This window comes from Ovis canadensis, chromosome X, assembly GCF_042477335.2.
Source record: "Ovis canadensis isolate MfBH-ARS-UI-01 breed Bighorn chromosome X, ARS-UI_OviCan_v2, whole genome shotgun sequence".
Lineage (NCBI taxonomy): Eukaryota > Metazoa > Chordata > Mammalia > Artiodactyla > Bovidae > Ovis > Ovis canadensis.
In genome coordinates this window covers 113,613,546-113,637,770 of record NC_091727.1, presented here as the reverse complement: position 1 = coordinate 113,637,770, position 24,225 = coordinate 113,613,546, and the positions used below count along the sequence as shown (strand labels likewise).

At 38.3% G+C, this 24,225-nt stretch overlaps 1 pseudogene; it reads right to left on the bottom strand.

Moving 5' to 3' along the window:
- Positions 1-229: 229 nt before the first annotated feature.
- On the bottom strand, positions 230-959 carry LOC138930840 (Y-box-binding protein 1 pseudogene; annotated as a pseudogene).
- Between the last annotated feature and the right edge of the window lie 23,266 nt (positions 960-24,225).

Genomic DNA, 24,225 nt, shown 5'->3' with positions numbered 1-24,225 from the left:
CAGACAAAAAGCAAGAACTTATAATCTTCTGTTCCAATATTTTGTTCATTTCTAATTGCTGGAATTTGATGTTAATTACTTCTTGTTGAATGACTAAACCAAACGATGGTAGAGATAATAAACTGTCATTGACTCAGCTCCGTCCTGCTCAGTCTAGAAAGTAGACAGATTCTTAGCTTATGGATTGGCTGCTTTTGTTTCTTTCCTATCTCCTGGTTGAGTGTCTGTATCAGTAACTGAGGTTGCGGCAGTACCAAGGTTGAGGTGGCTGCTGACCTTGGGTCTCAACTTGATTTTCCTTATTTTCTTCATTGCTGTCCTCTCTGGGCTGTGTTTGGTGGGGATGGCCCCTGGAGAATTGTGATCTAGGTATAACCCCATAGTTATTCTGTCTCACTTATCTCCCTTGTTCTCTTGCACCCTGGTTGTCAGCACCCTCCATCACTTCTCCCTGCAGAGGATGGTTGGAACACTGTAGTCACTGTCCATAGGGTCTCCATACGTACTAAAGTGGGAACCTTCGCCTCTCATAGGACCTGGCATTCAGGAGCATTCTCCCATCTCTCATTCTCTTCCTCCTTCTCACTGTTCTGCTAATTCTGCTGGTAACTGGGTGGACATGGATAGCTTCCCTAATGGTTATGGTCTGCTATATTTACCGCCTGGTGATGGAACTCCACCAGGGCCTGTAACATCTGCTGCCTCTACAACCTTTTCTCCTTCAACAACATCAGACTCCACACTCTCTCCATCTCCTACTCTGCAAAGCTACTTCCTGGGGCTATTTTTCTTTATGGGGTTTGCTGTACTAATATTGATACATTTTCCTTGGTGGCATTCCTGTTGATGAAACCATATCTGTTTCTTACATTGAACTATTTTACAGTTTCTTCAACCTTCATTGTGATGACCTTGTCGCCACCAATAAATGAGCCTGCCCAGGCAACTGCTTCTTGCATCACTGCCCATTTGACATGCTTTGTGTCCTCTGGGCTGAGGGCAGGGCAGCGGGCAGCCTCTCACTATTCATGGTTGCGATGATGACTAGGACCAACTGTGGCAGCTAGGGTTCCTCCCTGGTTGTGATGGTAACAAGGCAGCAATGTAGGCTCCTCAGGACTTTCTGGGGTTGTGCTCTTCAAATTTCAGTGAAACAGTTGTCACTACACTGTCGTTCAAGGACTCGCTGTTTGCCCTAATGAGCCATTTTCACATCTTTGCTATGAAGGTTCTAGATATAATTTAGATTCTGCCAATGAACTGCACCAGAAATAGACTTATAGAGCAGAAAAGTAAAAGAAGTTGTTTGTCTTTATTCCAGTAGGCAGTGACTGTTGATATTGCATTCACCAGACATGACTAATTGTAACAGTCAGCAAAAGTTCTTTCCTCCCTGTAAGTCACAAATGTCAGAGCTCCAGGGAAAGTGTGACATTTTCAGTTGTTTCCTACACTGTCCTTACCAAATTTATTTTCAGTTCAGTTCAGTCACTCAGTCATGTCCAACTCTTTGTGACCCCATGGACTGCAGCAGCCAGGCTTCCCTGTCCATCACCAACTCCAAAAGCTTGCTCAAACTCATGCCCATTGAGTCAGTGATGCAATCAAACTGTCTCATCCTCTGCCATCCTGTTCTCCTCCTGCCTTCAATCTTTCCCAGCATCAGGGTCTTTCCAATGAGTCAGCTCTTCATATCACATGGCCAAAGTATTGGAGTTTCAGTTTCAGCATCAGTCCTTCCAATGAATATTCAGGACTGATTCCCTTTAGGATGGACTGGTTGGATCTCCTTACAGTCCAAGGGACTCTCAAGACTTTTCTCCAACACCACAGTTCAAAAGCATCAATTCTTCAGCCCTCAACTTTCTTTATAGTCCAATTCTCACATCCATACATGCTGCTGCTGCTACTAAGTCACTTCAGTTGTGTCTGACTCTGTGTGACCCCATAGATGGCAGCCCACCAGGCTCCCCCATCCCTGAGATTCTCCAGGCAAGAACACTGGAGTGGGTTGCCATTTCCTTCTCCAATGCATAAAAGTGAAAAGTGAAAGTGAAGTCGCTCAGTTGTGTCTGACTCTTAGTGACCCCATGGACTGTATCCTACCAGGGTCCTCCATCCATGGGATTTTCCAGGCAAGAGTACTGGAGTGGGTTGCCATTGCCTTCTCCAATGACAACTGGTAAAACCATAGCTTTGACTAGACAGACCTTTGTTGGCGAGGTAATGTCTCTGCTTTTTAATATGCTGGTCTAGGTTGGTCATAGCTTTTCTTCCAAGGAGCTAGTGTGTTTTAATGTCATGGCTGCAGTCACCATCTGCAGTGATTTTGGAGCCCAAGAAAATAAAATCTCTCACTGTTTCCATTGTTTCCCCATTTATTTGATGGGACTGGATGCCATGATCTTTTTCTGAATGTTGAGTTTTAAGCCAAGATTTTCACTTTTCCTTTCTCACTTTCATCAAGATGTTCTTTAGTTATTTTTCGTTTTCTGCCATAAGGGTGATGTCATCTGCATATCTGAGGTTATTGATATTTCTCTCGGCAATCTTTATTCCAGCTTGTGCTTCATCAAACCTGGCATTTCACATGATATACTCTGCATATAAGTTAAATAAGCAGGGTGACAATATACAACCTTGATGTACTCCTTTCTCTATTTGGAACCAGTCTGTTGTTCCATGTCCAGTTCTAACTGTTGCTTCTTGACTTGCATAAAGATTTCTCAGGAGGCAGGTCAGGTGGTCTGGTATTCCATTTCTTTAAGAGTTTTCCACAGTTTATTGTGATCCACACAGTCAAAGGCTTTGAAATAGTCATTAAAGCAAAAGTAGATGTTTTTTTGGAACTCTTGCTTTTTCCACGATTCAACGGATTTTGGCAATTTCATCTCTGGTTCCTCTGCCTTTTCTAAATCCAGCTTGAACATCTGGAAGTTCATGCACTGTTGAAGCCTGGCTTGGAGAATTTTGAGCATTACTTTGCAAGCATGTGAGATAACTGCCTCTGGCAGAGACTCCTGGACCTTCACAGTCTTGAGGGTGAGGGACCTTCACAAAACTTGGCCCACTGGAGAAGGCAGTGGCAAACAGCTTCAGTATTCTTGCCTTCAAAACCCCATGAACAGTATGAAAATTTGCTTTAGTAAATCTGAAGGATGCTGGTGCTCTGCAACTGACTTCCAAGCCTAGCAATGGTTTTAAGCACTTAATTCCTTGTATTAAATCCCTTTCCTAGAATGATTCTTATACCCTGTATCATGCTGATATAGTCTAAATATTATAATGTTTGAGGAAATAACTATTTTTAGCAAACATAACTAATCCAATTACATTTTTGTAGGTGAATTGTTCAATTCAGCAAGTACATGTGCTTTTATTGTTTTTAAAGTTCATTTTTATTCTTATATCAGCTTAAGTTGGGGCATCCCTGGCGTCTTAGTGGTAAAGTATCTGCATGCAATGCAGGAGCCACAGGAAACAAGGGTTTGATCTCTGTGTCTGGAAGATCCTCTGGAGAAGGGAATGGCTACCCATTCCAGGATTTTTGCCTGGAGAATTCTATGGACAGAGAAGCCTAATGGGCTGCAGTCTGTGAGGTCAAAAAGAGTCAGACATCACTGACTAATACGTTCACAGCTTATGTTAGTTCAGTTCAGTTCAGTTCAGTCGCTCAGTCGTGTCCGACTCTTTGCGACCCCATGAATCGCAGCACGCCAGGCCTCCCTGTCCATCACCAACTCCCAGAGTTCACTCAGATTCACGTCCATCAAGTCCATGATGCCATCCAGCCATCTCATCCTCTGTCGTCCCCTTCTCCTCCTGCCTCCAATCCCTCCCAGCATCAGAGTCTTTTCCAATGAGTCAACTCTTCCCATGAGGTGGCCAAAGTACTGGAGTTTCAGCTTTAGCATCATTCCTTCCAAAGAAATTCCACGGCTGATCTCCTTCAGAATGGACTGGTTGGATCTCCTTGCAGTCCAAAGGACTCTCAAGAGTCTTCTCCAACACCACAGTTCAAAAGCAGCAATTCTTTGGAGCTCAGTTTTCTTCACAGTCCAACTCTCACATCCATACATGACTATTGGAAAAACCATAGCCTTGACTAGATGGACCTTAGTCGGCAAAGTAATGTCTCTGCTTTTGAATATGCTATCTAGGTTGGTCATAACTTTCCTTGCAAGGAGTAAGCATCTTTTAATTTCATGGCTGCAATCACCATCTGCACTTATTTTGGAGCCCCCAAAAATAAAGTCTGACACTGTTTACACTGTTTCCCCATCTAGTTCCCATGAAGTGATGGGACCAGATGCCATGATCTTCATTTTCTGAATGTTGAGCTTTAAGCCAACTTTTTCACTCTCCTCTTTCACTTTCATCAAGAGGCCTTTTAGTTCCTCTTCACTTGCTGCCATAAAGGTGCTGTCATCTGCATATCTGAGGTTACTGATATCTCTCCCGGCAATCTTGTTTCCAGCTTGTGTTTCTACTCTGCATGTAAGGTAAATAAGCAGGGTGACAATATACAGCCTTGACGCACTCCTTTTCCTATTTGGAACCAGTCTGTTGTTGCATGTCCAGTTCCAACTGTTGCTTCCTGACCTGCATACAGATTTCTCAAGAGGCAGGTCAGGTGGTCTGGTATTCCCAGCTCTTTCAGAATTTTCCATAGTTTATTGTGATCCACACAGTCAAAGGCTTTGACATAGTCAATAAAGCAGAATAGATATTTTTCTGGAACTCTCTTGCTTTTTCCATGATCCAGTGGATGTTAGCAATTTGATCTCTGGTTCCTCTGCATTTTCTAAAACCAGCTTAAACGTCAGGAAGTTCACAGTTCAAGTATTGCTGAATCCTGGCTTGGAGAATCTTGAGCATTATTTTACTAGCATGTGAGATGAACACAATTGTGCGGTAGTTTGAGCATTCTTTGGCATTGCCTTTCTTTGGGATTGGAATGAAAACTGACCTTTTCCAGTCTTGTGGCCACTGCTGAGTTTTCCAAATTTGCTGGTATATTGAGTGAAGCACTTTCACAGCATCATCTTTCAGGATTTGAAACAGCTCAGCTGGAATTCCATCACCTCCACTAGCTTTGTTCGTAGTGATGCTTTCTAAGGCCCACTTGACTTCACACTCCAGGATGTCTGGCTCTAGATGAGCGATCACACCATCGTGATTATCTGGGTCGTGAAGATCTTTTTTGTACAGTTCTTCTGTGTATTCTTGCCACTTCTTCTTATGTTAGGGCACATGTAAATTACAATTATTCATTGATCATCTACAGGCATGCCTCTGAGATATTATAGGTTTAGTTTCAGACCAAATAGTAAAGTGAGTCAAACAATTTTTTTGACTTCCCAGTGCATATAAAAGTTATGTTCATACCGTACTATAGTCTATTAAGTATACAATAGCATTATGTGTAAAAAAACTTATATACCTTAATTATAAAGTAATGCTGAGGGGGAAGGATAAACTAAGAATTTGGGATTAATATATACACACTACTATATATAAAATAGATAACCAAGAAGCACCTACTGTATAGCACAGGGATCTGTGCTCAGTTTTTCATAATAACCTATAACGAAAAAGGTTCTGAAAAGGAATATGTATAATAAAAGGTATATGTATAATTGAATCACTTAGCTGTATACTTGAAAAATAACATAATGTTGTAAATTAACTATATCTCAATAAAAATAATAATGCTGTTGGAAAAATGGTCCTATACACTTACTTGAGGAAAGGTTGCCACAAACCATTATGTAAAAAGCACTATCTATGAAGAGTGATAAAGCAAAGTACATTAAAATAAGATATGCCTGTTCTATCTTCTTAACATTGTGCTATGTCCTGGTGTTATAAGAATACCGTATAACATACTTTATGCTTATAATATTATATTAGAAATTATAATCCTTGGTTCGTCAACTAAGACTTCTTTTGTTATAAAGACACTTGGATTAGGTAAAAGATTGTCTTATTTTATTCCACACTGTAACCTGTCATATTGTAAGAATTGACTGCATTATAAACTTTACCATTTACTTAATAAACATAATTTTCTTCTATATACAAAAATCTATATTTGTTTGCAGAGTTACAAAGATGAATGAAATGTGGTCCATTTCCCAATGCACACACAATCCAATTGACAAGGATAAGCATAGTCATGACAAATTATAATGAGTTTAGCTTATATTGAACTCAACATAGAAGTATTAAAAAATAACAAAATACAATAGCATAACCAAAGGGTTTCTTTCTGCATCAAGAGTTGAATAAACCTTGACATTTGAATAGAAATGTTGTCTGCCCCTAATTTGAATTCAATCAAGGCTAACAAGGAAAAAGGACATTTTGGATATACAGAACAGCTAGAAAATAATATAAATGCAACAAAATAAAATCACTCTTAGGTAATCAAAAATATTACATGATACTGGAATATAAATTTTATGCTATCAAGATGAGTTTGAATTTTATTCCCTAGACAATCAGAAGCCAATAAAAGAGAGTTTTCAGTGGAAAACATGATCAAAGTTGAATTTAGAATTCCAGTGGTAATAGGAATTATGGAATAGAGGGGAGAATAATAAGTGTTCTGAAAATACCAATATCCTTCCTTTTCCTTGTCCTTAATGTCCATTTTGTAAAGGTGATGCTGTGTCATTGACATAACTGCTGGAGTGTAAGCGCTTGACATTAAACTTTTAAAATTATTGATTGTAATGTAAGTGTCTGATATTAAGTTTTTGATTGCCAAGGAATCTATTTCAAAGACATCCATCTCAAACATATTGTTGGCTATATGACATAGCTCAACTAAATGAAAAACCAGGCTGCCCCACCATGAGATTTTCCTTTTAGAAAACCCTGAGTAACCTAGGTTTACTGAGAGTGATCTCTATTTTTCTTTCCCATGCTATAATTCCCACTCTTGTGCTTAAATTCTCCAATAAAAAGTGAACCTGTGAAGTCTTAGGCATCCCTCTTTTGGACACCAATAAAGGCAGAGCTCCAGGTTGGCATGCTTTCTCTCTCTTTCCTCATGACTTTGCTATGTAGCCCTTGAGTGTCCAATGTACCTTCCAGGACCTCTGTCTGAGTAATACATATCTTTTTTTCCCAAAAGTTCCTTGATGATTTTTTTGCTAATGTGAATCTTGCAATCAAAACAAGAACTACAAGAGCCTGTCCAGCCACAACACTGACTTTGGTTGGGAAGATATCCGTGGGGGATCCCATAACTACATCAAACATTCCTAGCCAATAGTGGCACTATTGATATGCTGAGAATGACAGTAAAAACCTGGCTTATAGCAAAATTGAGGTACTTAACAGTAGAAGTTCTTCAGAAGTGAAAATGAAAATGAAAGTGGCTCAGTTATGTCCAGCTCTTTGTGACCCCATTGACTACACAGTCCATGGAATTCTCCAGGCCAGAATTCTTGAGTGGGTAGCCTTTTCCTTCTTCAGGGGATCTTCCCAACAAAGGGATCGAACCCAGGTCTCCTGGATTGCAGGCAGATTCTTTACCAGCTGAGCCACAAGGGAAGTTCTTCAGACAAAGGTCCAAATCAATCTTTCAAAAATAATATTTTTTTTGAATTCTGCTATGTATAATGAGAAATATTAATGTATGATTTCATGAACTCATACATGGTTAGTTACCTCAATATTATAATTTTAATGTTTTGTTTTTTAAAAAGAAGCATGCCCATAATTTGTATGGTTGGTCTAAATTCTACCCATTTGTGTACTTTGTCTAGTGATATTGTTGATCAATTTACTTTTTGAATAAATTTGGCCTGTTATCAAATCCCCAATAAGCAGTAAGAACTGAGAAATCCTCCAAGCTAAAGTGAAGCATTAGTGATAGGGTTTCAAACCTAAAATGGTTTATGACAGACCATTTATATTTAAGAAAATCAATGTAAGAGTGTCTAGTAAAAGCTAGTTCATTACCTATATTTCTCCAAATCTTCAAGGACAAATATAATGTCTCTGATATTTTTCCCTTATTATTCTTTCTTTGGCTCTCTTTTTTGTGTTTGAACACATTTTGCTGGATCCTAAGGGATGAAAAGTTCATTTTAAAGTCAAATATATAAGCTGTAATTAGGTTCAGGACTTTATTTCTTTAGTGAAAAAACTGAGGTCACAGTATAGTTCTGGTTAATCCTTATGGATAAAGATGTTAAAATCCCTTCTTATTAAGTTTTGTGCTTTTTTGATCACATTCAAGAAACAAACAAAAAATTCAATTATTTAATCACTGTGTCTTTTTCTATGATGGAGTAATGGAACCATCATATTATTCCTCTGTTTTTATTATCCATCTTCCTATGTTCTATTATGACAGAATAAATGACAAAGTTAAAAACAATACTTTTTGTTTAATACTTCTGAGTGTCTTTAAATGCCATACTTTTGCACCAAACTAAACATTACTTTGGCTACCTCATGAGAAAAGTTGACTCATTGGGAAAGACTCTGATGATGGGAGGGATTGAGGGCAGGAGGAAAAGGGGACAACAGAGGATGAGATGGCGGGATGGCATCACCAACTCGATGGACATGAGTTTGAGTGAACTCTGGTAGATGGTGATGGACAGGGAGGCCTGGCGTGCTGCGATTCATGGGGCTGCAAAGAGTAGGACACGACGGAGCAACTGAACTGAACTGAACTGAAACACTACTCTTAAAATTTATTATATTCCCCAAACAGGGAAGTTCCTCATAAGGAAATATTTAAAGAGTTCTAGTTTCTCAAATTACCCTTGAATTGACTAGTGAGTAAAAAACAATGTTCTTGACTCACTGGGTTTTAATTCTCCATCCAGAGAACTGCATTTCTACATCTAAGCAGACTCTTCCTTGTCATTCTTAATTGAGAACAGCAGCTCAAGTAACACAACAGTGTAAAGGAAGACCATCAGTAAAATGTCACATCAATATGAATTAAAACAAATGGATTTGCTAGCTATTGGTGCATTTGTCAGGACATTGCCAGTCTTGATTCACATATCATATATATGAACTGTTGATCATGGTTGATTTTTCCTGATACAATATGTACACCAACAATTATAGCAATTGTCTACACAATGTAAAGTCAGTTGGCATAAAGCTATAATAAAAATTGTGTTATACTACTGTAAATATGAGCATATAGATCAATTGGACAAAACAGCAATTATAGAAGGACAAAGAGAAGTTAATTATTTAGTATATGATAAATAGAGTATACCAAATTGGAATGAAAAAAAATTATTATTCAGTCAAGTATCTTAGGATAAATAGTGACTTAGGAAACATACGTATAATTTCTATAACTGCATCTGTATGTTTCATTCATTTTTTTTTTTACTTCAATAGGTACTTTATGGACTAAAGCAGTGCTTTAAAGCCAGGAGATACATGTCAGAATAACTTTTTCAGCTCTCTCAAAATATGCATTACAGCTGTAGTCACTTGAAAAAATTGGGCAAACTAAAATATCAAAAATAGAAGATGTTATATATTAGTACATCAAATTAAAAGACTGTAATGGAAAAGATATAAGAATAACACCTAATTTTATTGATATGAAAAAAACATCATAATATGATATTGAGAAAATTGACCAGGATACAAAATTACATGTGTAGTATACCAGAGGTGGGAAGTAAAAGAGAGAGAAGAATTAGAGAAAATACACCACAAAACAATAATAATTATTCCTAGATACTGGAATTAAAATAGATTTTCCTATTTCGTTTACTCTGTTACCTTTGCTTATCTATATTTTCTAATTCATCTTCCCTTGGGACATACTTCTTTTGCATTAATAATATTATCAAAGTTAGAAGAAAGACTGAGTTATGTATTATGTGTTATATATAATAATTATACATAAATAGGGCTTCCCTGATAGCTCAGTTGGTAAAGAATCTGCCTGCAATGAGGGAGACCTGGGTTTGATCCCTGGGTTGGGAAGATCCCCTGAAGAAGGGAAAGGCTACCCCCTCCAGTATTCTGGCCTGGAGGATTCCAAGGACTGTGCAGTCCATGGGGTCACAAAGAGTGGAACGTGACTGAGGGACTTTCACTTTCATACATAAATAATGCATTTTATTATATTTAATGTTCAATTTCATATTATGTATTAGGGTTTCCCCAGTGACTCAGATGGTAAAGAATCTGCCTGCAATGGAGGAGACACAGGTTTGATCCCTGGGTTGGGAAGATCCCCTGGAGAAGGAAATGGCAACCCACTCCAGCATTCTTGCCTGGAGAATTCCATAGACAGAGGAGCCTGGAGGGCTACAGTCCATAGGGTCACAGAGTCAGACACAACTGAGAGACTAACACACTAACATTGTATATTATTTATATTCTGTATTATATGTTATATATTTCTATATTACTATAAATTTCATTCTGTGTTATATATTATAATTTCTAATTGTATTGTATAATTTATATAATTTCTATATTATATATAACATATGCAATTCCTATAACCAATTCTATTTCACCTAACATAATTGTTTTTACTTACCTTTCTTTTTACTGTGTCAGCATGATATAAATACAACCTGTTGAAAAGTGAAAATTGAAAAATTCAGTCAACTGTGCCTCTTTTCCACACATTTCTTTCTGTGAAGTAAATTAACTGAAAGATTGGATGACTTATAGAAATAATGATAGAATACATTGAATGGTAAATGAAAACTATATCTGTCAAACTATAATCATTATAGATCTTTAGAGTTGCAAAAGACTTTAGACATCATATAATATGATCCTATCTTCCTAGAAATGAGAAGACTGATTAATCAGTAGTCTTTTTGAAATATAGTACGGACTTTGAACATGTATTTCTCAAAAGACTGTATAAGAAACAGTGGAAACAACAAAACAAACCATACAAATTAAGAAGCAAACCAGTGAAACACCAGCTACAATGTTCTGGTAATTCTTTCCAGGTCTATGTAATTTTGGATTAAACTAAACTGTCCCTTTAGAGACAAGGTAAAAACCAGACCTAAAGAGTTGTTTTCAAAAGGAAAGGCTGATCATCTTATTCTCCATGGCTTATCCTCATTCTTAAACTTATATAAAAATTTCTGAGCCTCATAGAAAAACTGTCTTCACTGGTACGGTGGTCAAACTTCCAGCAAATTAAAATTCTCAAGTAATTCACCTGGAACTAAGGCAATGGGGAAAAAGAAAAGATCCACAAGTTCCAAAATCTTATGGAAGAAGACTCTGCCCATAAAACAGAAAGAAGAACAATGTATTGAAATTTCAGTGAGGTGGTAGACTGAAGGCAGAATCACCATGATGATACCACAGGCATGCAGAATTAGAATAGAAAGTAAAATCAATATAGAAAGTTTTGTTGTTATAAAACAATTGTCACAGTGGTAAAGAATCCACCTGCAATATAGGAGACAAGGGTTCCATCCCTGATCTGGGAAGATCCCACATGCCAAGGAGCAACTGAGCCTGTGTACCACAACTACTGACTCTGTGCTCTTAGTGCCCAGGAACTGCAACTACTGAAGCCCAGGCACCCTAGAGCCTGTTCTCCACAATAAGAGAAACCACCTCAATAGAGTAGCCCCTGCTTTCTGCAACTAGAAAATAGCCCACACAGCAATGAAGACCCAACACAGCCAAATTAATTAATTTAAAAAATTGTCTATTACCATTCAAACTGCATCCACTTTTGTAATCAAAATGTATGATTATTTTAAAATTTCATTTATTTATTTATGTTGTTGTTCAGTTGCCCAGTCATGTCCAACTCTTTGTGACCCTATGGGCTGTAACAGAGACTTCTCTGTCCCTCTGCATCTCCTAAAGTTTGCCCAAGTTCATGTCCTTTGCATCAGTGATACCATCCAGCCATCTCATCCTCTGATACCCTCTTCTCCTTCTGCCCTCAATCTTTCCCAGCATCAGGGATTTTTCCAATGAGTCAGCTGTTCGCGTTAGGTGACCAAAACACTGGAGTTTCAGCTTCAACATCAGTCCTTCCAACAAGTATTCAGGGTTGATTTCTCTTAAGATTGACTGGTTTGATCTCCTAGCTGTCCAAGGGACTCTCAGGAGTCTTCTTCAGCACCACAGTTTGAAAGCGTCAGTTCTTCGATGCTATGCCTTCTTTATACTCCAGTTCTCACAACTGTACATGACCACTGGGAAGACCAGAGCCTTGACTATAGAGACTTTTGTTGGCAGAGTAATGTCTCTGCTTTTCAACATAATGTCTATGTTTGTCATAGTTTTTCTGCCAAGAAGCAATTGTCTTGTAATTTCATGACTGCAGTCATCATCTGCAGTTATTTTAGAGCCCAGTAAGAGGAAATCTGTCACTACTTCCACCTTTTCCCTCTCTGTTTGCCATGAAGTAATGGAGCCAGATGCCATGATCTTTTTTTTTTTTTTTTTAATATTTAGCTTTAAGCTAGCTCTTTCACTTTCCTCCTTCACCCTCATCAAGAGGCTGTTTAGTTCCTCTTCACTTTTTTGCCATTAGAGTAGTAGTATCTGCGTATCTGAGGTTGTAGATATTTCTCCCACCTATCTTGATTCTAGCTTGTAACTCATCCAGCCCAGTGTTTCTCATGATGTGCTCAGTGTATAGATTAAACAAACAGAGTGACAGCAGACAGCCCTGTCGTACTCCTTTCTCAATCTTGAACCAATCAGTTGTTCCATACAGAGTTCTAACTATTGCTTCTTGACCTGCATATGGGTTTCTCAAGAGACAGGTAATATGGTCTGGTATTCCCATCTCTTTAAAAGCTTTCCACAGTTTATTATGATTCATACAGTCAAAGGGTTTGGCGTAGTCAATGAAAGAGAGGTGAATGTTTTTCTGAAATTCCCTAGCTTTCTGTATGATCCAGCGAATATTTACAATTTGATCTCTGGTTCCTCTTCCTTTTATAAACTGAGCTTGGACATCTGGAAGTTCTTGGTTTGCATAATGCTGAAGCCTAGCATGCAAGATTTTAAGCATGACCTTACTAGCATGGGAGATGTGTGCAATTGTCCAATGGTTAGCACATTCTTTAGTACTACCCTTCTTGGGAATTTGGATAAGGATTGATCTTTTCCAGTCCTGTGGCCACTGCTGGGCCTTTCAGATTTGCTGACATATTGAATGCAACACCTTGATGGCATCATGCTCTAGGGTTTTGAATATCTCCACTGGAATTCCGTCACATCCACTAGCTTTATTAACAGCAGTGGTTCCTAAGGCCCGCTTGAATTTGCTCTGTGGAATGTCGGGCTCTGGGTGGCTGACCACACCATTGCAGTAATCAGGTTCTTTAAGATCTTTTTATTTATACTTGATTTATATTCTCACTAGACTTTCTTTCATATGATAACTTCTCCATTATTTTGTTTTATCTCTGTTTATATTTATGTCTTCAATTTTTATTTTCAAGATAAGCAGATAGTTTATTTTCAAATTTCTTATATATTACAACTTCATTTCTGTTGTCATCATTCATTAAAACAACTTGGTTGGTAGAACTGCTTGTGTTCCAAATTTCATTGACGCACATTCTCTGAATATGTCTTTATGTCTTGCCCAGAATGTTTCAAGAGAATAAATCTGATGACAGCTTGATTCTTTTTTTTTTTTTTTTTTTTTTTTTGGTTTGAACCAATTTGCTTTTCAGGTCTTAATGCATAAACAATTGTTTTGTAAATATTTGAAATATTTTATTTTTCCAATATGTGTCCATATGTGGGCCATTTTCTCTTGAATCCATGGGTGTGTGGTGATTGTGGCTTATTGATTGTAAAATATTTTTGAGCACTGTTGAAATAATCCTTGTATGAAAACAAATAAATTAGGGTGTAGCCTTTAGCCATTGAATGATGATCATTTTTTCTGGGAAGGATTGATGCAAGGTTAGAACCCTATTTTTATCAGTTGCATGTGTGAGTCATCAACTCATTACATGTGCCTAGTGACAAAGGATAGTGAGGGAAAGTGTTTATTTTTAGTTTTTATTCATGTAAAGCTCAAACTGGGTATTTCTTCTCCCATTAACTTCATTATTACTAGTGTATATTATCTCCACTGCATCCGAAAATATTTTATCTTAGGCATTTTTAGCTTTTGAAGTTTAAAGATTGACTTTGGAAAGAAGATGCTGTACTGAGGCTCTGTAAATATTTAGAGTTTACTGTTTTAGGTTGATGGAGAAGGCAATGGCACCCCACTCCAGTACTCTTGCCTGGAAAATCCCATGGACGGGGGAGCCTGGTAGGCTGCAGTCCACTGGGTCACTGAGAGTTGGACACGACTCAGTGACTTCGCTTTCACTTTTCACTTTCATGCATTGGAGAAGGAAGTGGCAACCCACTCCAGCATTCTTGCCTGGAGAATCCCAGGAATGGTGGAGCCTGGTGGGCTGCGGTCTATGAGGTCACACAGAGTAAGACACGACTGAAGTGACTTAGCAGTAGCAGTTTTAGGTTGAGACTAATTCAGTGATTTGACGTTGCAGATGTGAATTTGTCTGATACCCAGTTAGTGTCTGTCTTATAATGTGTCAGGGTAGATAAGTAGGCCCATTATAAAGACTGAAAGTATTAAAAATGTCAATATTAATAAAGTCCAGAACCTGAACATACGTCATTATTATGTTTATTCTATACAACCTAACTTGTATGAGTCTGATGGAAGATGGATGATGGGAACTGGTTGCAAAAATCTACAAGTGAAACATGTATAGTATCATGTAAGAAATGAATCATCAGTCTATGTTCGATGCAGAATACAGGATGCTTGGGGCTGGTGCACGGCGATGATCCAGAGAGATGATATGGGGTGGGAGGTGGGAGGGAGGTTCAGGATTGGGAACTCATGTACACCCGTTGCAGATTCATGTCAATGTATGGCAAAACCAATACAGTATTGTAAAGTAAAATAAAGTAAAAATAAAAATTAAAAAAAATAAACAGAGAAGCTTAAAAAATAAAAAATAAAATTAAAAAAATCTACAAGTTAATGAAATTAAACTGCATTATTTGTGATGGATGAAGTCTCAGTTACCAGGTATTTAATAATAGTATAGATAATGCAAAAACTGAAAAGGGATTCTGGTTTAATTATGTATTTTCTGTGTAGCTTTACCAATGAATTTAATTGGTCTCTGGGAGATAGCACAACTGAGATGTCAAAAAGCATTTTTAGCCTCCCAATCCAAAGTAGAATGGCACTTTAAATAACAATCCTTGAGTAATAGTAAAAGAAATAATATTAGAAAGATCTATTGAGATAAAAATATGCAACTGTAACTGAAGCATCATATCATATAATTCTGTACATCATCTGTGTATATAAACTATGAGAATTAATTATTTGTATTTACTTTTCTTGATAATTCCCTGTTTTGAGTTTGACATATTAACACTTAAATCTCCTCTAAAAAAAATATCAGGAGTATGCTGTTTGCTGTCCTCTAAGCCATATGCTTTTAAAACATCTCTATTATTTACTTTTACTTTTTCAAGTTTGATATATTCCAGCTACCTTGGTTGTTTTGGGTTGCTGTAACAAAAATTCCGTGGAAACACTTATTTCTTACAGTTCCAGGTTCATTGCCTGGTGATGGTTAACTTCCTGATTCACAGATGGCCATCTTCTTGCTATATCCTTACATGTTAAAGAGGGAGAACTCTGGTCTTTTCAGTTTCTTATAAGGGAGCACTGTTCCCATTTTTGAGGGTTCCGTCCTCATGACTTAATTACCTCCCCAATGTCCCAGCTACAAATACAAGCACACTGGGATCTTAGGCTTCAACATATGAATGTTGGGTGAAAACAAACATTCAGAGCATAGCACCAGCAAACTAAGGTATTTCATAAATTAAGATTGCTATATTATTATTTTCCAAAATTTATGCATAAATGTTAGGACAAATGTAGAGGTTTTTCTCTACTTGCATGCAATATTGGAAGTTTTATCCATATTTTCACCATGATTTGGGCAATAGAGGATTTTTACCCTACCTTCTTAAATGTTGTCTGTGCATGAGGCTTGAAGGAATATTGATGCTTCCTGGGTTAGACTTTGTATCAGAGATGATTACTGAAAATCTGACAGACTTATTTTTAAAAATTCAACAGATAGAAACAGCAAACAAAAATCCGTGGTCTTTTTTTAAAAAAATTATTTATTTTTTAATTTTTTTTGTGCTGGGTCTTCGTTGCTGTGTGGGCTTTTCTCTAGTGGCGAGCGAAAGTTACTCTCTAATTGTAGTGAACAAGTTTCTCATTGCAGTGGCTTCTCTCGTTGCGGAGTGGGGACTCTAGGTTGTGTGGGCTCAGTAGTTGCAGCTCCTGGGCTCTAGAGCATAGGTTCAGTAGTTGTGGCACACAGGCTTAGCTGCTCAGCAACATGTGGGATCCTCCCGATACAAGGATTGAACCCATATCTCCTTCCTTAGCAGGCAGACTCTCTACCACTGAGCCACCAGGGAAGCCCCAAGTCAGTGATCTTTTACATGTAAGAAAATATTGCCACATTTGAGCTAGAGAAGGCTTTCCTGGTGGCTTAGCTGGTAAAGAACCCGCCTGCAACGCAGGAGACCTGGGTTCGATCCCTGGGTTGGGAAGATTCCCCTGGAGCAGGGAAAGGCTACCCACTTTAGTATTCTGGTCTGGAGAATTCCATGGACTGTACAGTCCACGGGGTTGCAAAGAACCAGACACAATTGAGTGACTTTTACTTTCACTTTGAGCTATAGAAAGGACCTGCCTGATATAGAGAACAGACTTGTGAACACAGGCGGGAAAGAAGAGGGTGGGACAAATTCAGAGAGTAGCATTGAAACATATGCATTATCATATGTAAAATTAGATAACCAGTGAAAATTTGCTGTATGATGCAGAGAGCTCAAACCCAGTGCTCCCTGGTGGGATTGGGTGAGAGGTGTGAGGAAGGTTCAAGAGGGATGGGACACACGTATACCTATGGCCTGATTCATGCTGATATATGGCAGAAACCAACACAATATTGTAAAGCCATTATCCTCCAATTAAAAATAAACAAAATTTTTTAAAAAGTAAGTGTCTGCCTTACTGAGACACCGATATCTGAGTTGAAAGGGAATGGACAGATCTGCTCTCATAGGATACAAGTACATTCTAAACACACATGCAGTTATTAAAACACTGAGCCAATTTTGTATCAGGACAATAGTCCAGTTTTTTACAAAGCAAGTTCACTCAGTCTGTGATAGAAAAGGTTGAGAATGAAAATCTGGCTTAGCTAAGACTTGTCTAATGCCACCGTCCTTAGTATGCACATCACATCCTGCCAGCTGTACTGCAGGGAGCAAGCGGTTATCACACAAACGAGCATCCTCCAAGCCAGAATAAAAACGCCGCTACTTCCCATCTAAACTAGTTTTATAGACGGAAGATAAAATAAATAGGGACAAAAAAAGACGGATGGAGAATGAGGAAAGGGGAGAATGAAATAACCCTTTTCTAAAAAGGCAACAACCAATAGAATCTTTTTTTTTTTAACCATTTTCTACTAGAAGAAACAAAATAAGTGTTATCTCAGCCACTAAACGGAAGAGCCAATGACTAGGGTTCCAAGCTGTGAAAAGAAGTAGCAAGTTATACCAGGTAGAAATTCCTTTCTGTCTCCTCTTTAATCTTTCTAAACCATGATCTCTCTATTAAAATCCTAGTACTAACTTCTAGAGATCTGGTGTCTGTCCTCTACCTGTTCCTGAGTGAAAAAGCCCTTGGGGAAACTTCATTACTAATGACCTTCAGGATATTTATTGGAAAGGAGAGGAGGCAGTGCAATAAAAGGAGGCAGTCTCTACTTCTATTTTCTTGAGCAGAGGTCTGTGGAACATTAGGATGCAGCTGACAAAACTGCAGCTGTTGCCTATCTATGAACTCGTGTCCCAAATTAGTAAAAATTAGCTGTTTTGCAATTATAGAAACAGCTGTTCTGCTTATTTAGGAATACTGTTGCAATAGCTTTTATAAAACCTATCACCATATGTTTTGTTCTGTATAATAGGTGAAAGTGGCTGAGGGTACTCAGACATGCTACAACTTAACATATTGTTTTCATTTTCTGAATATGTTACACATATTTCATTCATAGTTTTTCAGCACTAAGTTTCTTTAGTAGCAGTTGTTTTACTTACAAAAAATGGATGTCTTTCCCTTTTTCTACTGTATATTTGACAATGAATGTCTTTTCCATTTCCTGTACCTATTGGGATTTGAATGTGGAAGGCATTTTTGAATTTATTCATTTTACTGTGCTTCATTTATAAAATTCTTAGATAGTGAATAATTTATTACAAATCCTTAATTTGATATTCATTGTTTTCTTAGCTCTCTTCTTATTTCTCATATTTAACTTGATTTGTATACTTAGTTTCACTCAAGCCTTCACTTTCTGTATTAGATTTAGGTTAGAAAAGTGAGGTTTTTTTTTAATTTTTTTATTAGTTTTTTATTTTTTAAATTTTAAAATCTTTTTTTTTTAATTTTAGTTTTTTATTTTTTAAATTTTAAAATCTTTAATTCTTACATGCATTCCCAAACATGAACCCCCCTCCCACCTCCCTCCCCATAACATCTTTCTGGGTCATCCCCATGCACCAGCCCCAAGCATGCTGCTTTAATTCTTACATGCGTTCCCAAACATGAACCCCCCTCCCACCTCCCTCCCCATAACATCTCTCTGGGTCATCCCCATGCACCAGCCCCAAGCATGCTGCATCCTGCGTCAGACATAGACTGGCGATTCAATTTTTACATGATAGTATACTTGTTAGAATGTCATTCTCCTTTCAATCTGCATTTACTATCAGTCAGTATCAGTATCAGTTCAGTTGCTCAGTCATGTCCGACTCTTTGCGACCCCATGAATCGCAGCACGCCAGGCCTCCCTGTCCATCTCCAACTCTCGGAGTTCACTCAGACTTGCATCCATCGAGTCAGTGATGCCATCCAGCCATCTCATCCTCTGTCGTCCCCTTCTTCTCCTGCCCCCAATCCCTCCCAATGGAATCTAAAAAAAATTATACGAATGAACTTATTTACAAAATAGGAACAGACTTAGAGAACAAAGAACTTATCATCACCAGAGGGGAAGGCTGGGCTAGAGGGATGGACAGGGAGTTTGGGACTGACAAGAAAAGAATTGTAAATTACTATATTGTGCACCTGTAATGTATATGATATTGTATACTACACATCAATAAAGAAGAAAGTGAAAAAATTAATGAAGTTATGCTTCCTCTCACAATGAGTGGCTATTGTATGTTAAAATGTCTTTGGATTAAGCTTAATAAGATCCCTGTTTTCAAAAGTGGGATTTCAAACATAACCATGATAGCTCACCCAAGTACTAATATAAAAAATTATAGTAAATTAATGCATTATTATGAATGATCCATCTTAAAGAGTCTAACATCATGTTTGCAGTGTAACTAACTGTTTTGATTCATATGACTGTAGAGAGATTTATACCATATATAAAGGAGGGCAATCCATTTAATGTGTGAATAAAATTAAGAATAAAATACTATGTGAGGAAAATTCTCTAGTGGACCAGAGGGTAGGACTCTTGTGCTTTTACTACCATGGCCCAGGTTAGATCCCTGGTCAGGGAACTAAGATGCTGCAAACCACGGGGCACAGCCACACAAAAAATTATGTGTGTTTTATGATAGGACTGTGAAGTAAGGTTTTTGTTTTTATATTTGTCTTTGTAACTCAAGAATGAAAGTCAATATTTATTTTGCTACAAATTTTGTGCATACATAGGACTTATTTAGATGCATACAACTTTTAAAATACACTTAGGCTTTTATCACCAAGAAACCAGTCAGTACAAGCAGTGCACCATTAGATTTTTTTAGTTCATTGTGATCAATTAATGTTTTCAACAAAATGATTGCTAAATAAAGTAGCAGTATCCCCATAGAGGTGGCTTTTAGAATTGAATTATGCATGGGCTATAGACCTTTCTCCCAATAAGAAACAAATAGAGAATTTATAAATTTTAAATGTAAAACATACTTTTACAAATAAACATCTCATATTTGGTGTATATAAAGGCAGCAGAACCTAGCATATGTGTGTAATAGAAAGATATAGCATTTCGTGTGACTCTTATATTGTTCTTGGACTCTGCACTGTTCATTTATTTATTTTGGAGTTATCTGCGTTAATGAAAGAGTGTGATGACTCATAAAATTGAATGATGGATGTTGTTCATTCACATTGTATTTGGTGCTGGAAGAGCCTTTTATTCTTCTGTTCAAATATGGATTCTGGGAATTCCTGACAATGCAGTCCAAAAACCAGTCTCACACAGAAAAAAAAAAAAAAAATCAGTAGATAGCTTCTGCATCTTTTGTTTTTCACTCAGCCTCTTCTCTTGCCCTTTCCTTTATGCAGGACCTGATTTCATGTCCAGTACAAGAGAATCTCACAATTTGTGCAATACCACATACACTGCTCTAATAGCCATTACATCTCTGTCAACTAGTCAGGAAAACTCAGTTATAACATTTCAGAGAATAAGGGTCATTATCTCCCTTTGGACTCCTTTGAACCTTTCTGACTACAAGTCAATTGTTCTATGATGAGCAAAGTCAGATTGCATAGCATACTTAAGTGCTTTGGCTCTAGAATCAGAAAAACCTAGTTATGAGTATTAACTCTCAAAGATAAACAAGTTGCTTACTTTTTGTGAGTTGAGTTTCTTCTACACAAAATAGGAATAATAATAGCATTACCTCCTACACTTGTGACAATTCAGTGAGTTAGTTCAGTTCAGTTCAGTTCAGTTGCTGAGTCGTGTCCGACTCTTTGTGACCCCATGAATCGCAGCACACCAGGCCTCCCTGTCCATCACCATCAGTGAGTTAATGTACCCACAAAAGCTAGGCTCAAGTGACTTGAAAATCATTCAGTTCAGTTCACTTCAGTCGCTCAGTTGTGTCCGACTGTTTGCAACCCCATGAACTGCAGCACGCCAGGCCTCCCTGTCCATCACCAACTCCCAGAGTTTACCCAACCTCATGTGCATCAAGTCGGTGATGCCATCCAGCCACCTGATCCTCTGTCCTCCCCTCCTGCCCCCAATCCCTCTCAGCATCAGGGTACTTTCGAATGAGTCAACTCTTCACATAAGGTGGCTAAAGTATTGGAGTTTCAGCCTCAGCATCAGTCTTTCCAATGAACACCCAGGAATGGTCTCCTTTAGGATGGACTGGTTGCATCTCCTTGCAGTGCAAGGGAATCCCAAGAGTCTTCTCCTGCACCACAGTTCAAAATCATCAATTCTTTGGCACTCGATTTCTACACAGTCCAGCTCTCACATCTGTATATGATCACTGGAAAAACCATAGCCTTGACTAGACAGACCTTTGTTGGCAAAGTAATATCTCTGCTTTTTAATATGCTATCTAGATTGGTCAAAAAAGCCTCTTGATGAAAGTGAAAGAGGAGAGCGAAAAAGTTGGCTTAAAGCACAACATTCAGAAAATGAAGATCATGCATCTGGTCCCATCACTTCATGGGAAATAGATGGGGAAACAGTGGAAACAGTGTCAGACTTTATTTTTTGGGGCTCCGAAGTCGCTGGAGATGGTGACTGCAGCCATGAAATTAAAAGACGCTTACTCCTTGGAAGAAAAGTTATGACCAACCTAGATAGTATATTCAAAAGCAGAGACATTACTTTGCTGACTAAGGTCCATCTAGTCAAGGCTATGGTTTTTCCTGTGGTCATGTATGGATGTGAGGGTTGGACTGTAAAGAAGGCTGAGCATTGAAGAGTTGATGCTTTTGAACTGTGGTGTTGGAGAAGACTCTTGAGAGTCCCTTGGACTGCAAGGAGATCCAACCAGTCCATTTTGAAGGAGATCAGCCCTGGGATTTCTTTGGAAGGAATGATGCTAAAGCTGAAGCTCCAGTACTTTGGCCACCTCATGTGGAGCGTTGACTCATTGGAAAAGACTCTGATGCTGGGAGGGATTGGGAGCAGGAGAAGAAGGGGACGACCGAGGATGAGATGGTGGATGGCATTACGGACTCGATGGACATGAGTCTGAGTGAACTCCGGGAGTTGGTGATGGACAGGGAGGCCTGGCGTGCTGCGATTCATGGGGTCGCAAAGAGTCGGACACGACTGAGTGACTGAACTGAACTGAACTAGATTGGTCACAACTTTCCCTTCAAGGAGTAAGCGTCTTTTAATTTCATGGCTGCAATCACCATCTGCAGTGATTTTGGAGCCCCCCAAAATAAAGTCTGACACTGTTTCCACTGTTTCCCCATCTATTTCCCATGAAGTGATGGGACCAGATGTCATGATCTTCATTTTCTGAATGCTGAGCTTTAAGCCAACTTTTTCATTCTCTTCTTTCACTTTCATCAAGAGGCTATTTAGTTCCGCTTCACTTTCTGCCTTAAGGGTGGTGTCATCTGCATATCTGAGGTTATTGATCTTTCCCGGCTATCTTGATTCCAGCTTGTGTTTCTTCCAGTCCAGCGTTTCTCATGATGTACTCTGCATATAAGTTAAATAAGCAGGGTGACAATACACAGCCTTGATGTACTCCTTTTCCTATGTGGAACCAGTCTATTGTTCCATGTCCAGTTCTAACTGTTGCTTCCCGACCTGCATGCATGTTTTTCAAGAAGCAGGTCAGGTGGTCTGGTACTCCCATCTCTTTCAGATTTTTCCACAGTTTATTGTGATCCACACAGTCAAAGGCTTTGGTATAGTTAATAAAGCAGAAATGGATGTTTTTCTGGAACTTGCTTGCTTTCTTGATGATACAGCAGATGTTGACAATTTGGTCTCTGGTTCCTCTGCGTTTTCTAAAACCACCTTAAACATCAGGAAGTTCACGGTTCACGTATTGCTGAAGCCTGGCTTGGAGAATTTTGAGCATTACTTTACTAGCATGTGAGATGAGTGCAATTGTGCATTTGAGCATTCTTTGGCATTTTCTTTCTTTGGGATTGGAGTGAAAATTGACCTTTTCCAGCCCTGTGGCCACTGCTGAGTTTTCAAAACTTGCTGGCATACTGAGTGCAGCACTTTCACAGCATCATCTTTCAGAATTTGAAACAGCTTAACTGGAATTCCATTACCTTCACTAGCTTTCTTCGTAGTGATGCTTCCTAAGGCCCACTTGACTTCACATTCCAGGATGTCTGGCTCTAGGTGAGTGATCACACTGTTGTGATTATCTGGGTCATGAAGATCTTTTTTGTACAATTATTCTGTGTATTCTTGCCACCTCTTCTTAATATCTTCTGCTTCTGTTAGGTCCAGACCATTTCTGTCCTTTGTGGAGCCCATCTTTGCATGAAATGTTCCCTTGGTATCTCTAATTTTCTTGAAGAGATCTCTAGTCTTTCCCATTCTGTTGGTTTCCTCTATTTCTTTGCATTGATCGCTGAGGAAGGCTTTCTTATCTCTCCTTGCTATTCTTTGGAACTCTGGATTCAAATGGGAATATTTTTCCTTTTCTCCTTTGTTTTTCACTTCTCTTCTTTTCACAGTTATTTTTAAGGCCTCCCCAGACAGCCATTTTACTTTTTTGCATTTCTTTTTCTTGGGGATGGTCTTGATCCCTGTGTCCTGTACAATGTCATGAACCTCCATCCATAGTTCATCAGGCACACCGTCTATCAGATCTAGTCCCTTAAATCTATTTCTCACTTCCACTGTATAGTCATAAGGGATTTGATTTAGGTCATACCTGAATGGTGCAGTGGTTTTCCCCACTATCTTCAATTTAAGTCTGAATTTGGCAATAAGGAGTTCATGATCTGAGTCACAGTCAGCTCCTAGTCTTGTTTCTGCTGACTGTATAGAGTCATCTTTGGTTGCAAAGAATATAATCAATCTGATTTTGGTGTTGATAATGAAAATAGTTACAACCCAATAAATGTTTAGCTATTTTTATTAACTCCTACCTACAAATCCTAGTTCTAGTTTTCATATTGTGGCAAAGTTAACAAAATCCTGAACAAAATCATGTATAAAAACATCAATAAATATTTGAAATTAAGATTGGTCTTCAGAGTGTTCATAATGGAGATAATCTAAATTTTCTGCATGTAATCAAAAGTCATCTATAGGATATATATTTGCATATCTATATACATATGCCCAGCTTCCCTGGTGG